This window comes from Delphinapterus leucas, chromosome 17, assembly GCF_059928025.1.
Source record: "Delphinapterus leucas isolate spDelLeu-1000000601 "Yukka" chromosome 17, BTC_Dleu_Yukka2, whole genome shotgun sequence".
NCBI lineage: Eukaryota > Metazoa > Chordata > Mammalia > Artiodactyla > Monodontidae > Delphinapterus > Delphinapterus leucas.
In genome coordinates, this window is record NC_143145.1 from 73,885,442 (window position 1) to 73,897,649 (window position 12,208).

General features: G+C 41.5%; 1 protein-coding gene across 11 annotated transcripts in view; it reads right to left on the reverse strand.

Moving 5' to 3' along the window:
- Positions 1 to 12,208, reverse strand: part of SGK3 (serum/glucocorticoid regulated kinase family member 3) — a 111,334-nt gene that overhangs the window by 52,292 nt on the left and 46,834 nt on the right. Inside the window, exon 1 of one of the 11 annotated variants that reach the window (XM_022595267.3) lies at positions 12,058 to 12,190. The exons of 8 other annotated variants lie outside the window; for them this stretch is intronic. The gene's annotated coding sequence lies outside the window, so the exon portion shown is untranslated. Of the gene's footprint in view, positions 1 to 1,940; positions 12,025 to 12,057; positions 12,191 to 12,208 lie in introns of those variants that run through there. 2 more of the 11 variants (XM_089899063.1, XM_089899062.1) reach the window with 2 other exon arrangements.

The following is a 12,208-nucleotide window of genomic DNA, read 5'->3' on the forward strand; positions in this document are numbered from 1 at the left end:
TGCTACCAAGAATGACCGCAGGAAACAGACCCTCAAAAATGGGATGCATGTTTGATGCATCCTGATAACCTTCCTATAGAGGGAGGGGAGGGGAAACTGATAATCTGGCACATAGTGATACCAAGATCACTCAAATTCCCTGTCCCAGGATGAAGTATAGGTGGTGAGCAAGGTGCTGTAAGTCCAAGAAGATGATGAAAATGTTGATTTCAAAGATTGTGACATGGGCTGCGGCTGCTTCTGATGGTCTCTGAGAATGTGCACCAAGCAAACGACAAATTGAAAGTTATGAATTCCCAAACAGATGAGTAGAAAATCTATGGCTGTTATAAAGGAGTCCTTTTTTTCTAATAGCTGCTAATCTGACAGGGCTAAGGATCAAGCCACAGTTTGATGATAAGGGCTGCAGAACCAATTAAACATGCAACCCTGCAAAGTCAAATGATCCTAAATCATGGATGCAGGCACTGGGGCAGATACAAATGAGGCTAAGAATGTTGAACTCCAAATTCAGCTGAACATGTCTGCTGAAAGCAGCAATTTACAGCCCTCTGAGAAGACCCAGCCTCCTAACCCACCTCCCATAAAACCCTTTCAAGTAGTTTCACAAGGGGATGCCACTTCTCTTCACCACCTACTCCCACTAACCCCTCATGGCCTCCTAATGGGAATTAGGTGCCAAAAGAGCCCCGAAAGAAGTTCAAAGCCTGCTGAGAGGAGCCTAACATTCACAGGATGTTAGACCAAGGAGGACTGAGTGTAAGATTGCTGTGGCCCTACACACAGCCACAGATGTATCCCACCAAGCTTTCTCCAGACCTTACCTAAGAGGTACCAGCAGCCATTCACAAGGGTGACTGTCCACTGGGGAAAGAGAAATGCGTAGTCTTTCCAAGGGTTACCGCACACTAGCTCTGAACTGACACTAATCCCAGGAGACCTAAAACGTGGTCCACCAGTCAGAGCACCCATCTCACTCCAGAGAGGAGGTGAGAGATAAAGTCAACCCTGGTATCTCATGGTGGGTCCAAGGGGAGCACAGGCCCATCCTGTGGTTATTTCCCTAGTCCTAGAATTTTAGTGGAAATAGATATACTTAGTAACTGGCCAAATCCCTGCATTGATTCCCTGTTCTGTCATAAAAGCCATTAGGGAAGACAGGGCCATGAAGAAGCCCTTGGAACTCTCCCCCGTTTCCCTACAAAGAAAGCAAACCAATAACTATACCCCATCCCTGGAGAAGCTCACAAACCAGTACCACTATCAAAAATTTGAAGGATGCAGGGGTGTTGGTTCCTATTACATCCCCGTTTGGCATGCCTGTTTACCTAGACCAAAGGCAAAAGACCTTAGAGCATGACTATGCATCACTACAAATTTAACCAGATGGTGATGCCAATCACGCCTGCAATTCCAGATGGGATATTTTTGCTGGAGAAAATAAGCATAACCCCTGACATCTGGTAAGCAGCTACTGACCTGGCAGAGGGTAAGGGGAATGTAAAATAAGTACTAGAAGAAAAAAGGAATGATTACCAATTTGAGCCAAAAGATTAGCTACAGACGCAGAGACTACAGCAGCTTTGTTTTAGTTTTTTTCTGTTACGTTACACAAAGAACACTAGCAGTGCCTCCATGGGGGAGCACGAATGAACTGGCTGCAGTGACTAGAGGACCTTGCGTTTCCCGAGTTAGGAACGGGAGCTTTACGCCCAAAGGGTGAGTGAATGCTAACGGACAGAAAGAGGAAGACTGCGCTGGATATTCTCTATTTTCCTTTTCAGATCCATCTCCACCCTGCTCCACACCCCAGGGCACCAACCTCTAAAGCCTGCACCCCACAGGCTCCCTTGCCCTCTAGCTGCTGGTTGATTTCATCCAGAGAGGCACTGGCAGGACACGGGGTGGAAAGAAAAGGATCAGGAAACAGAATTCCTCACCCTGCTCCCTCCTGGGCAGGCTGCTGCTTGGCACTTGCTGCGTTCCTCTCTGTAAGACCAAAGCTTCTGTCAGGAGATCCTTCCTCCTTCCTCCTATGACTACAAATTGTACAAATGTACAGTTCTCTACCTCGGGTCCTTGGACACGTTTAAATTATCTGCGCCTTAGTTTCCTAATCTAGGAAGTGAAGCTAGCAACACTTCATATGGTTGTTTTAAGGATTCGAGATGAGTGTAAAAAACCCAGCACTGCACAGGCAGTCAATAAACTGAATCAAGTACATTAACAACTTGTTTCAAATTTGTTTTTATTCCTTCATTCAACAAACACTTATTAAAGCTTTCACTATGCATTAAGCAACAGAAAGACAAAGATAAAATTCTGCTTGCAAGGAACTTACCTAATGGGGTTGAATGATAAGCAATATAGAACTTTCAATAGTTGGCTAAGTATGATTTTAGATGTATGCATGGTATACTCTGAGAGCACAGAAAAGGGACACAGATGCAGACTGTCATGTATCCTCAGTCTTGCTAAAAATAAAGCCAAGCAGGTATGGGAGCAGAAGTTTGAAAGATATCACACTTGTTTACCTCAATTTTCTCTGGAAAAAGGAGCTAAAGTCATAGGTTGGAAATGAATATATTGCTGTGAAGAAAAACGTAGAAAGATTAAATCACTTGCCCTAGCTAGTATTCGGCAAATAGGCGATAGAGCTAGGGTTCAAACCAAATCTGTTCAACTCCAAAATCTATATGTATTAGTTTGCTGTACCACATTGTCTCTCCTTAAGAAAGATTTTCCTTTCCTTAAAACTAAATCAAACTGGCAACCTAACAATATTTAACATTCAGTGGCTAAGCAAGATTATAAACCAGACTGTGATTTACTTGTATCAATCTGATTGCTCCTCACAACAGCCCCACTGAGAGGAAACCCACCAGAAAATGAAGCTTAAAAAGATGAAGCAGGGCTTCCCTGGTGGCACAGTGGTTGAGAGTCCGCCTGCCGATGCAGGGGACACGGGTTCGTGACCCGGTCTGGGAAGATCCCACATGCCGCGGAGCGGCTGGGCCTGTGAGCCATGGTCGCTGAGCCTGCACGTCCGGAGCCCGTGCTCCGCAACGGGAGAGGCCGCAGCGGTGAGAGGCCCGCGTACCGCAAAAAAAAAAAAGATGAAGTAACCCACCCCAGGTAGTGGAGTCAGGATTTGAACCAGCAGTGGTCTGACTTTAGAACCTTTACCCATTATGCCACACTGCCTCTCCAACATATATATGCTCTAAAGAGTCCTCTGGAAGGCAATGAAGAAGGTTCATAGATGTTATTTTTAAGTAAAATTTTGAAAAAGCAACCCTATTGCTGTAAATTTAAGGTATATTTATTCTGTAAAACTGAAGCAATTAAAATTCTGCAAAATCATCCAGTGGCCAGGCAGCCCAATAAAACAGAATGAGAAGAGGACTGATGTAAGAATCCCACACTAAGAAAGAATAGAACAAAAAGCTGTGTTCACGTGGGAATAAAAGTTGGGACTTTGGGGCAGGTTAATAGGTATGCAGGGCTTTTCAAAGAGGAACCAGAAAAGAATGTGCCTTCACTCTGCTGGAGAGTCACAAGATAATCTTGTACATTGGTTCCCAGGAGCAGCTGGCTTGCCTAGGGGTAGATCACATGGCTCTAAGGAGACGTAGTTCAGATACTAACCCAGAAAGGAAGAGCTAACCTTAACATCCAGCTAATGAAATAACTCAGACAAGCCCAACATAACAAAAAGAAGTGGGTCAGATGAGGATAGAACTTTCAGAAGCCAGCTGGATCTTAGCAGTGACAGTGCTTGGCAAAGATAATGTAACAGCTAGTAAATATTGTATTTATAGTGGTTCTCAACAGGGGAACATTTGGCAATGGCCAGAGACATTTTTGGTTGTCACAGCTTGGGCGGCTGCTAGTGGCTACATGTCAAGGATCATGCTAAGCATCCTACAATGCACAGGACAATCCCTACAACAGAAAATGACCTGGCTCAGAACGTCAGTACTGCTGAGGCTGAGAAACTAACATTTACTGAGTACTAACACCAGGCACCGTTTTGTGTGTTCACATGTAACACATCACTTACTCCTCACAGAAGTGTCATTATTCCCATTTTACAGATGAAGAAACCTAGGCTATCAGCTCCACATCCTCACACCGCTTTGGGTGGCAGCACTGTGAAGTGAACACGGCTCTGACCCAAGAGCCCAGTGTGAACATGCTGCCTCTCAATTTCCTATGGTACTGCTGCACACACGCCCTTCTTCTAAATCACCTCTGGAGAAACAAGAGCTGACACCAAGTGTCCATTAGCACCTGGGTTATAGAGAGAGACACGCATAGGAAAAGCAGCTTTCAACTCGGCCACTAGGAGGGGTCAGTGCAGCACAGAGTGTCAGAAGTGCTGCTGAAGACATCACCCATCAACATCTCACCAACAGCTTAGTACAGAGCAGGCTGGGGGGGGGGGTCCCATCACAAGGACGATCAAGGGCTAAATTATGAAATAAAGACAATACAAAAAGGGATGCTACCACAGGATTTTTTAAAGCATTAATAGATTTATATTTTTAATTTGGGGCCTGTAAGAAGTAGAAATATGAAAAAAAGATGAAATTTCATGATAGAAAACTGTCCAAATTCATGTTATATTAAAATTTTTTTGATAAATATTGATTAAAATAGATGGATATTAGTTAAGGATTTCTTTTTTTTTTTTTTTAAAGAATTTTCCCCTTCATTACCATGCCCATCTTCTTGTCCATTGTATGCAATTATTGTCCTGGATCTTCTCCATCTTTGTTTCAGACAGCCAAAAAAAAAATGTTCATAAGAAAGTCAAAAGATTCTTCGGCTTTTCCCTCTAAAATATAAGCAGAGACATTCTTAACTCCATTTCCTTCACAATCATGAAGACTGTTTGGTACTGACTAGTGGACCCTACCCAAATTACAAGGTAGATACATTTATAATTATCAGTATCCACTCAACTAATATGGCAGAGAAGGGTCAGTGATTCATACCAAAGCACAAAGGGAAATTAAGAACAATCCTGTTCCAAAAGGAAGGCGCAGGCCTAGAAGAGCTACAGATTTTCTTCATCCAGGGGGACAGCACTGGATGCTGTGTGTTTGGAAACAAGGATCCAAAGGAGGGAGCCGACAGAGGCAGTCGAGGAAGAGACAAAAGAAAATCTGTGCACAGGCTATGGGCATGGCATGGGGACTGGTATGAGAAATGGGAGATGGGGACTGACCCAGAGAATAAGAAAAAGAACTGGGGGTGGGATGAGGGCAGGAATTATTCCCTAGGAGGGTACAGGTCAAGCAGATAGGTTTCATTTTAAACTATATTAAAAGCATCTTCCCAGGACACTCTTACCCCAAGCTAACTGGTTACTTTATTGAAAGTTTACTGTAACAGTATATAATCTGTATCTGTTTATTTCCCCCTCACAGAATACCAGTTCCAAATATATCTGAAATGTTTCAAGAGAAACAAAGCACATCTTTGTCACATCTGTAAATTAAGTTCATTGCAGAAGAGGTGAAAATTCTAACAGGATCTGCCAATGGAAGATACATAGTAACCTTCCCACACATATCACATGATGAATCCGTTACAACTTTTCCTGTTTTCCTTCCTTACTCCTATATCCTTTCTCTAATTCCCACCCCACCCCCTCTTTGATTTCTCTCTCATTCTGTAATCACAAAGCAGTCCTAGTTTTTCGTAGGTTTATTGTATCTCTTACTTGAGACATCTTTTATTTATCCTAATTCTCGATAAATAAAAGTGATATAAGAATCAGAAATAAAATCTGTGCAAAATATCCAATGGGTAGGCACAATACAGAATAATTTGCACCCAACAATTTGATAGGGCTGTTCCAGAATCTGGACAAAAGTTATGTGAGTCTGTTGGTTTTCTGAAACTGGCTGCATTTTATTAAAGACATCTGAGGAAGGCACTGAGTGAGGAGGTGGAAGTAACTGCTGACGTTGTTCTCCAATACCAAAATCAAAACAGGAAGAAACAGGAAGGCCTGAAACTTACCGCAACTAACATGCCCCTCTGCTGGTTCCAGAACAACAGGGCAAGGGTGTAATTGCAGCAGCAATGCTCTGCTCTACTCTCCTTGGCCTCCCAAGGCCACCATCTTGGGTTCCCCATCACCAGAACGCCTGCCCTACTTCCAGCTTCCCAAGCTTTCCCACTGAGACGCACACTACCACATAGAACACTTCCAAGGATGACTCCCTGGGGGACTGTGATCACTGGCAGAGAGATGGGGGGATGGTTGACTACACGAGGCAAAAGAAAAGTGAAGGGGGGATTCACATGGAACCACCAGTGGCAAAATACTGCAGGCCACAGGAAGCCTAGGGTAAAGCTGCTTCTGACTGGGGAGGCTGGGAGAATTCAGATTGAGGAGGTATCAAAAAATCCAAAAAACAAAAACCTAACTAAAAAGAAACCCCACAAAAAAACCAATCACCATCACATCTCACAGAGTCTCTTGGGAGCACCTCCAACCTGGGATCTCTGCTCTGTTCTAACCCCCTTCCAATCCATTCTTCCCACAGCAGACAGAGTGATTTTTTTAAATCACTGTAAATCTGATAATTTCATGCCTTTGCTTAAGCTCTTTCCAGAATCACCAATTTCTCCCCCTTTACTAGATCAATTCATTACTATACATACTAATATGCTAAAATATCTTAATAAAATTCTCCCTAAAAATACAGATTGATTTATTTAACACTTACACAGTGCTTACCATGTACTACAGATATGTAATTAGTCTATGCCCCAACTTTCATTATTTACATGAATGATCCTATCTGATAACACCCTTAACTAAGGCGTTTTATAAACCAGGAAAACTCGGGGTAAACACAGGTGTATAACAGGGTGATATGGATACTTTACTTCAAAGCAAATATTTGCTTTCAAGATTCTGCTTCTGACAGTAAAACTTCACTGGTTAGCACATTAGAAGAAATTTCCCAAAGGACAAAATTTACAACCAATTACAAGTTCAAATAATCATACACTTTAAATATAAGCTGTAGTATGTTAGCTTTAAATCCTGACCTACGTTAGCTGTTGTCAGTAAAGATAATATGCAGAATTTTACCTTAAAGTTTTAACATTTCAAAAATTAGGATTTAACCCAATCAAATATGGGCAGAAGATCTAAATAGACATCTTTCCAAAGAAGACATACAAATGGCCAAAAAGCACATGAAAGGATGTTCAACATCACTAATTATTAGAGAAATGCAAATCAAAGCTACAATGAGGTATCACATTACACCGGTCAGAATGGCCATCATCAAAAAATCTACAAACAATAAATGCTGGTGAGGGTGTGGAGAAAAGGGAACCCTCCTACACCGTTGGTGGGAATGTAAATTGGTACAACCATTATGGAGAACAGTATGGAGGTTCCTTAAAAAACTAAATGCAGAACTATCATATGATCCAGCAATCCCACTCCTGGGCACATATACGGAGAAAACCGTAATTCGAAAAGACACATGCACCCCAATATTCACTGCAGCACTATTTACAATAGCCAAGACATGGAAGCAAACTAAATGTCCATCAAGAGAGGAGTGGATAAAGAAGATGTGGTACATTTATACAATGGAATATTACTCAGCCATAAAAAAAGAATGAAATAATGCCATTTGTAGCAACATGGATGGACCTACAGATTGTTATACTGAGTGAAGTAAGTCAGACACAGACAAATATATGACATTGCTTACATGTGGAATCTAAAAATCATACAAATGAACTTATATATAAAACAGAAATAGAGTCACAGATGTAGAAAACAAGCCTATGGCTACCAGCAGGGAAAGAGGGGGGGATAAACTGAGAGACTGAGATTGATATATACACAGTACTATATATAAAATAGATAACTAATAAGTACCTACAGGGAACTCTACTCATTACTCTGTAATGACCTATATGGGAAAATAATCTATAAGAGTGGATATATGTATATGTATAACTGATTCACTTTGCTGTACACCTGAAACTAACACAACATTGTGCATTAACTATACTCCAATAAAAATTATTTTTAAAAACCCACAAAAATTAGGATTTATATACATATATTTTTTCCCTACCAACTCTTTCCTGTCAACAGAAACTGCAGATTCATTCCAGGAATGGCAAAATAAATTTAGATGATACTTGTAAGAAAATAAATTAGGCTAATGGGTGCCCTAGAATGGGAAAACCCCAGTTGAGGTTTGGGAGGCAAGAGAAAAGAAAAGAGAATTAAATTGCAGAAGTGCCTACACAAGTTCCTGAAACAAGTTTTAATCTATTAGAAAAAAATCACAAGTAAAATAAAAGCATTCACTCAACTGGAATATGTGCAAGCGTATGTTTATAATGAAATGAAGCAAAACATAGTAAACCAAATGCTGATAGAAGACTTAATAAAACTGAAAGCTTCAACAAGAGACAAATTCAAGCATCTTGTATCTATCACCTTTCTCTGAAGAGTTAAAAGCTTCTGGCATATATCTTCTCCATATATCCAGAAAATAAATGACGAAAGAAATACGAACATTTTATTAAACAATGAAGGGAAAGAAGGTAAACTATTCTCCACAGATCAAAAAAGGAAGAGAATGTTCAGTCTTACCAGCTCAGAAAACAAAGGGAGACAGTATTATTCGTGCCTAGAGATGCAAAAACAAAATAAAGCTTAGGAATAATTCCTCACAAGAAAATCCAAAGCTGCAGATGGCTCCATGAAGTCTGTCTTGTCCTAAGGGTTTTCTGAGTGAGTTTATGTATTTTTAAAAATTAATTAATTAATTAATTTTTTGGCTGCGTTGGGTCTTTGTTGCTGCGCCCGGGCTTTCTCCAGTTGCGGCGAGCTGGCGCTACTCTTTGTTGCGGTGCGCGGGCTTCAGCAGTTGTGGTTTTCAGGCTCTAGAGCACAGGCTCAGTAGTTGTGGCCCACAGGCTCAGTTGCTCTGCGGCATGTGGGATCTTCCCGGACCAGGGCTTGAACCCGTGTCCCCTGCATTGGCAGGCGGATTCTTAACCACTGTGCCACCAGGGAAGCCCTGTGTATATTTTTTAAACTTGTGCCTGTCCACCTTCGTGGATGTTGGGTTTGTTGCTCTCCCTGTACTTACTCCCTTCTAAAATCCAGACCTCAGTAACTTCATTGGAATCTTTTTAGGACTGAATTTCACCTGCCTTCTTCCTGAAGTGTCCATATTGTAGAAATGATGGTTGAGGCTCAATATTTAATAACTTAAAGACCCATTAAGGAGAACTTTAAGTTCACTTTTATTTAAAAAACAAATAAGTGGGTGCATATCTTATTTTTCCTCAAAAAAGTAACTGGAATTTGTGTGTGCATGCTTTCTGTCCTCCAGGAGCTTATATGTAGCAAAAAAGAAAAGACAAATGCCCAAAGAATTACAATTCAAGGTAGAGTGTGATAAATTCTTAAAAAGGCATGAAAAGTCACTAGAATTCAGAGGAAAGCAATACCACATCCAACTGAACCTATCTAGGTATTTGGGGTAGTGGTAACATGTAAGGGAGGTTTTGAAGCCTGGACACTCAAAAACAGAAAGAGCAGCATAAGTTCTCGGTACAAACAGGTTAACAGTCATTAGTCTAATTTGTCTGAATTCCTGCCTACTTGGGGGAAAAGACGGACTCATTAATAAAAAGAGAGAGAGAAACTGTCATGAAGCAACCTTGGGATTTTACAGGGTATTACCATTAAAGCCTTATTTTACTTTCACATTTACAAGCATAAGTTGGAAATCACTTTTCTTATATACAGGAGATAGAGACTGTAAAAGTGGATTTGAGATCATGTTGCAGAGAACTCTGAATGCCAGATTTCTCACTCTGGATTTCATTCTGCAGATAAGAATGTGAAGGCAAACGAAAAGGGAGCTGATAGAGCTGTAGGTGTAGAGGAGGAAATGAAATGGAGGAGCGCCTGAAGAAATGGGAACTTGGTAACTACTGGAATGGCAGGTTTGCAAAAAACTGGAGAAGTCAGTAGCTATTTGCACATGGAGTGCCAAGTAGAAGGAGGACTTAACGTTGCCTCAAGGTTTTATTCCTGGGTAACAGGAGAAATAACCAGAAATGGGGAGAGGGTGGAGCAGGGCAAAATGAATTGTGAATTGGCTTAAGTACTTACTAGCCCTAGTTGGAAATGTCTGCATGTGACACGCTCTGGTGCCAGGCATTGTTTCCAGGCGCTTAGGGTACAGCAGTGAACACAAGAGGCAAGCACCCTGCCCCCGTGGAACTTACCATCTAGTGGCAGACAAGAGATAATAGACAGATAAATAGACAAATATATATTATAGCAAGAGTAGGGTTGTATGGCATTTTAAATAGGAGGGTCTGACTGAGATAGTAACATCTGAACAAACACCTACAGGTGAGGGAGTGGCCTCTACAAGGGGCCAGGACGAGTCAGCAACTAACAGACCAATATCTCCAAATGATTTCACTCCATGATGCTTTTGAAGTTAGCAGCAACTGCAACATATCTCTTACAGGAGGGGACCCAGTCCTATTTCCTTGGGCTAGCATTCCATGCCTATCTTACCCAATCAAGAAAACTTCACTAATAACACAATGATAACAAACTGCCTAGAAGGTCAATTTGTTTATACTGGCTGTTCACATTCCCTACATGAGAGAAAAGGACTGCATAAAACAACAAAACCAAAGCACTGTTAGAACATGTTTGTACAAAGCTTAAGAAGACAATCCTCTTGTTCTCAAAGCAATCATTGATGTAGCAACTTTCAGACTTGTGATTTAAATCAAAGGTGCTGAAGAATGATTATGAATCATGCAGTTAAGCTACCAAGCAGGATGTTGCTGAGAGAAAAATTATTCACAGCACCATAAAACTGTCAAAAATAAAAATAGTACTATTATCAACACAAGAAGTAATATCATCCTTTGCTTTTATAATTTGTTGCTCAGCAGAGCTGAATTCTGGTCTAAGCCCTGTCATTTATTGGTTTTGGGTTTTTGGGCCTCATCCTTATTTATAAAGGGCAGCCCATCTGATTTTTCAGATTCCTTTCAATTCTGAGTTTCCATGTGACAGGTTACGATTCTTATGATGTTTATTTAGTTTATGTATTTGGGTACTCTGGTTTACCTCATTTTGCAATAATATTACAAATAAGCACCCACCCAAAATAGTACAACTTATAAGTTCTGTATAAAGTGATATGAACTTCTTTTCAGGCACCAGAGCTTGGTGCTTAAAATGAGGCTACACTCACTGGAAAAGTGCTGCCTTTCTTCATGCCTCTTTCAGAACAACCTTGAAGACTGAGGTTTCTGTATCATTTGAGAGTGGCTTTGATTTGGAGCAAGGTAGGTGGATCACGTCTCTAGTACAACAGAAGAGTAATGAGACCTTTTCCAGTGGGACTCAGTCTTTGAATACTGTTCCAAAGGAATCCCCAAGCAACAGCTCTGCAGAAGGTTTTTCTTTCTGCAGCTTTGAAGATTAATGCCCATCTGACTGCATAATAAAGAAAACAGCCAAAGTTATTGTGGACTATGAGGCAGACACTAAGTAGTAACTTATTTAATCCTCATAAAAATCCTATAAGGCTGCATCTCTTCTTATTCTCATCTTTCATATGCAGAAGCAAAGTCATAGATAAGTTAAGCAAATTGCCCAAGTTTTCACAATTAATAAGTAGATTCAAAGCCTGCTCGCTTAATCTCTACAATCCACTGCCTGTGTAAACCCTGGTGTCCTTGTTTAAATAACAGTCCCATTACCAGTCGCACTCTTCCTGCAATCTGAATAACACGAAGTCAAAATAAAGCCGCATCGTAAGTTCACTACCGAGTTTCTCCTCCAGTCCTGAACCACAAACCAGAAATGTATTTTAAAGAATACAGAGTCTCTGAGGTCTCTCGAGATTTGTGTGGTGCGTGGAGAGGGGGTGCTTCCCGGAACTAATGAGGTGAACAAGTGCTGCAAAACTAGAGCCCGACCCGGTCTCCCTCACTCGGGGTACTCACGCCACGCGGCCGCCAGCCAGCGTCCTGCGCTCCTACTCCGCGCGGAAGTGGCACCGGGGCCCGTCCGGCCAAACCACACCTGCCTCAGGCGCGCGCCCGCGGGGTGCCTCCACCTGGCCCACGCGGCGCAGGACCCCCTGCCCATATTTAC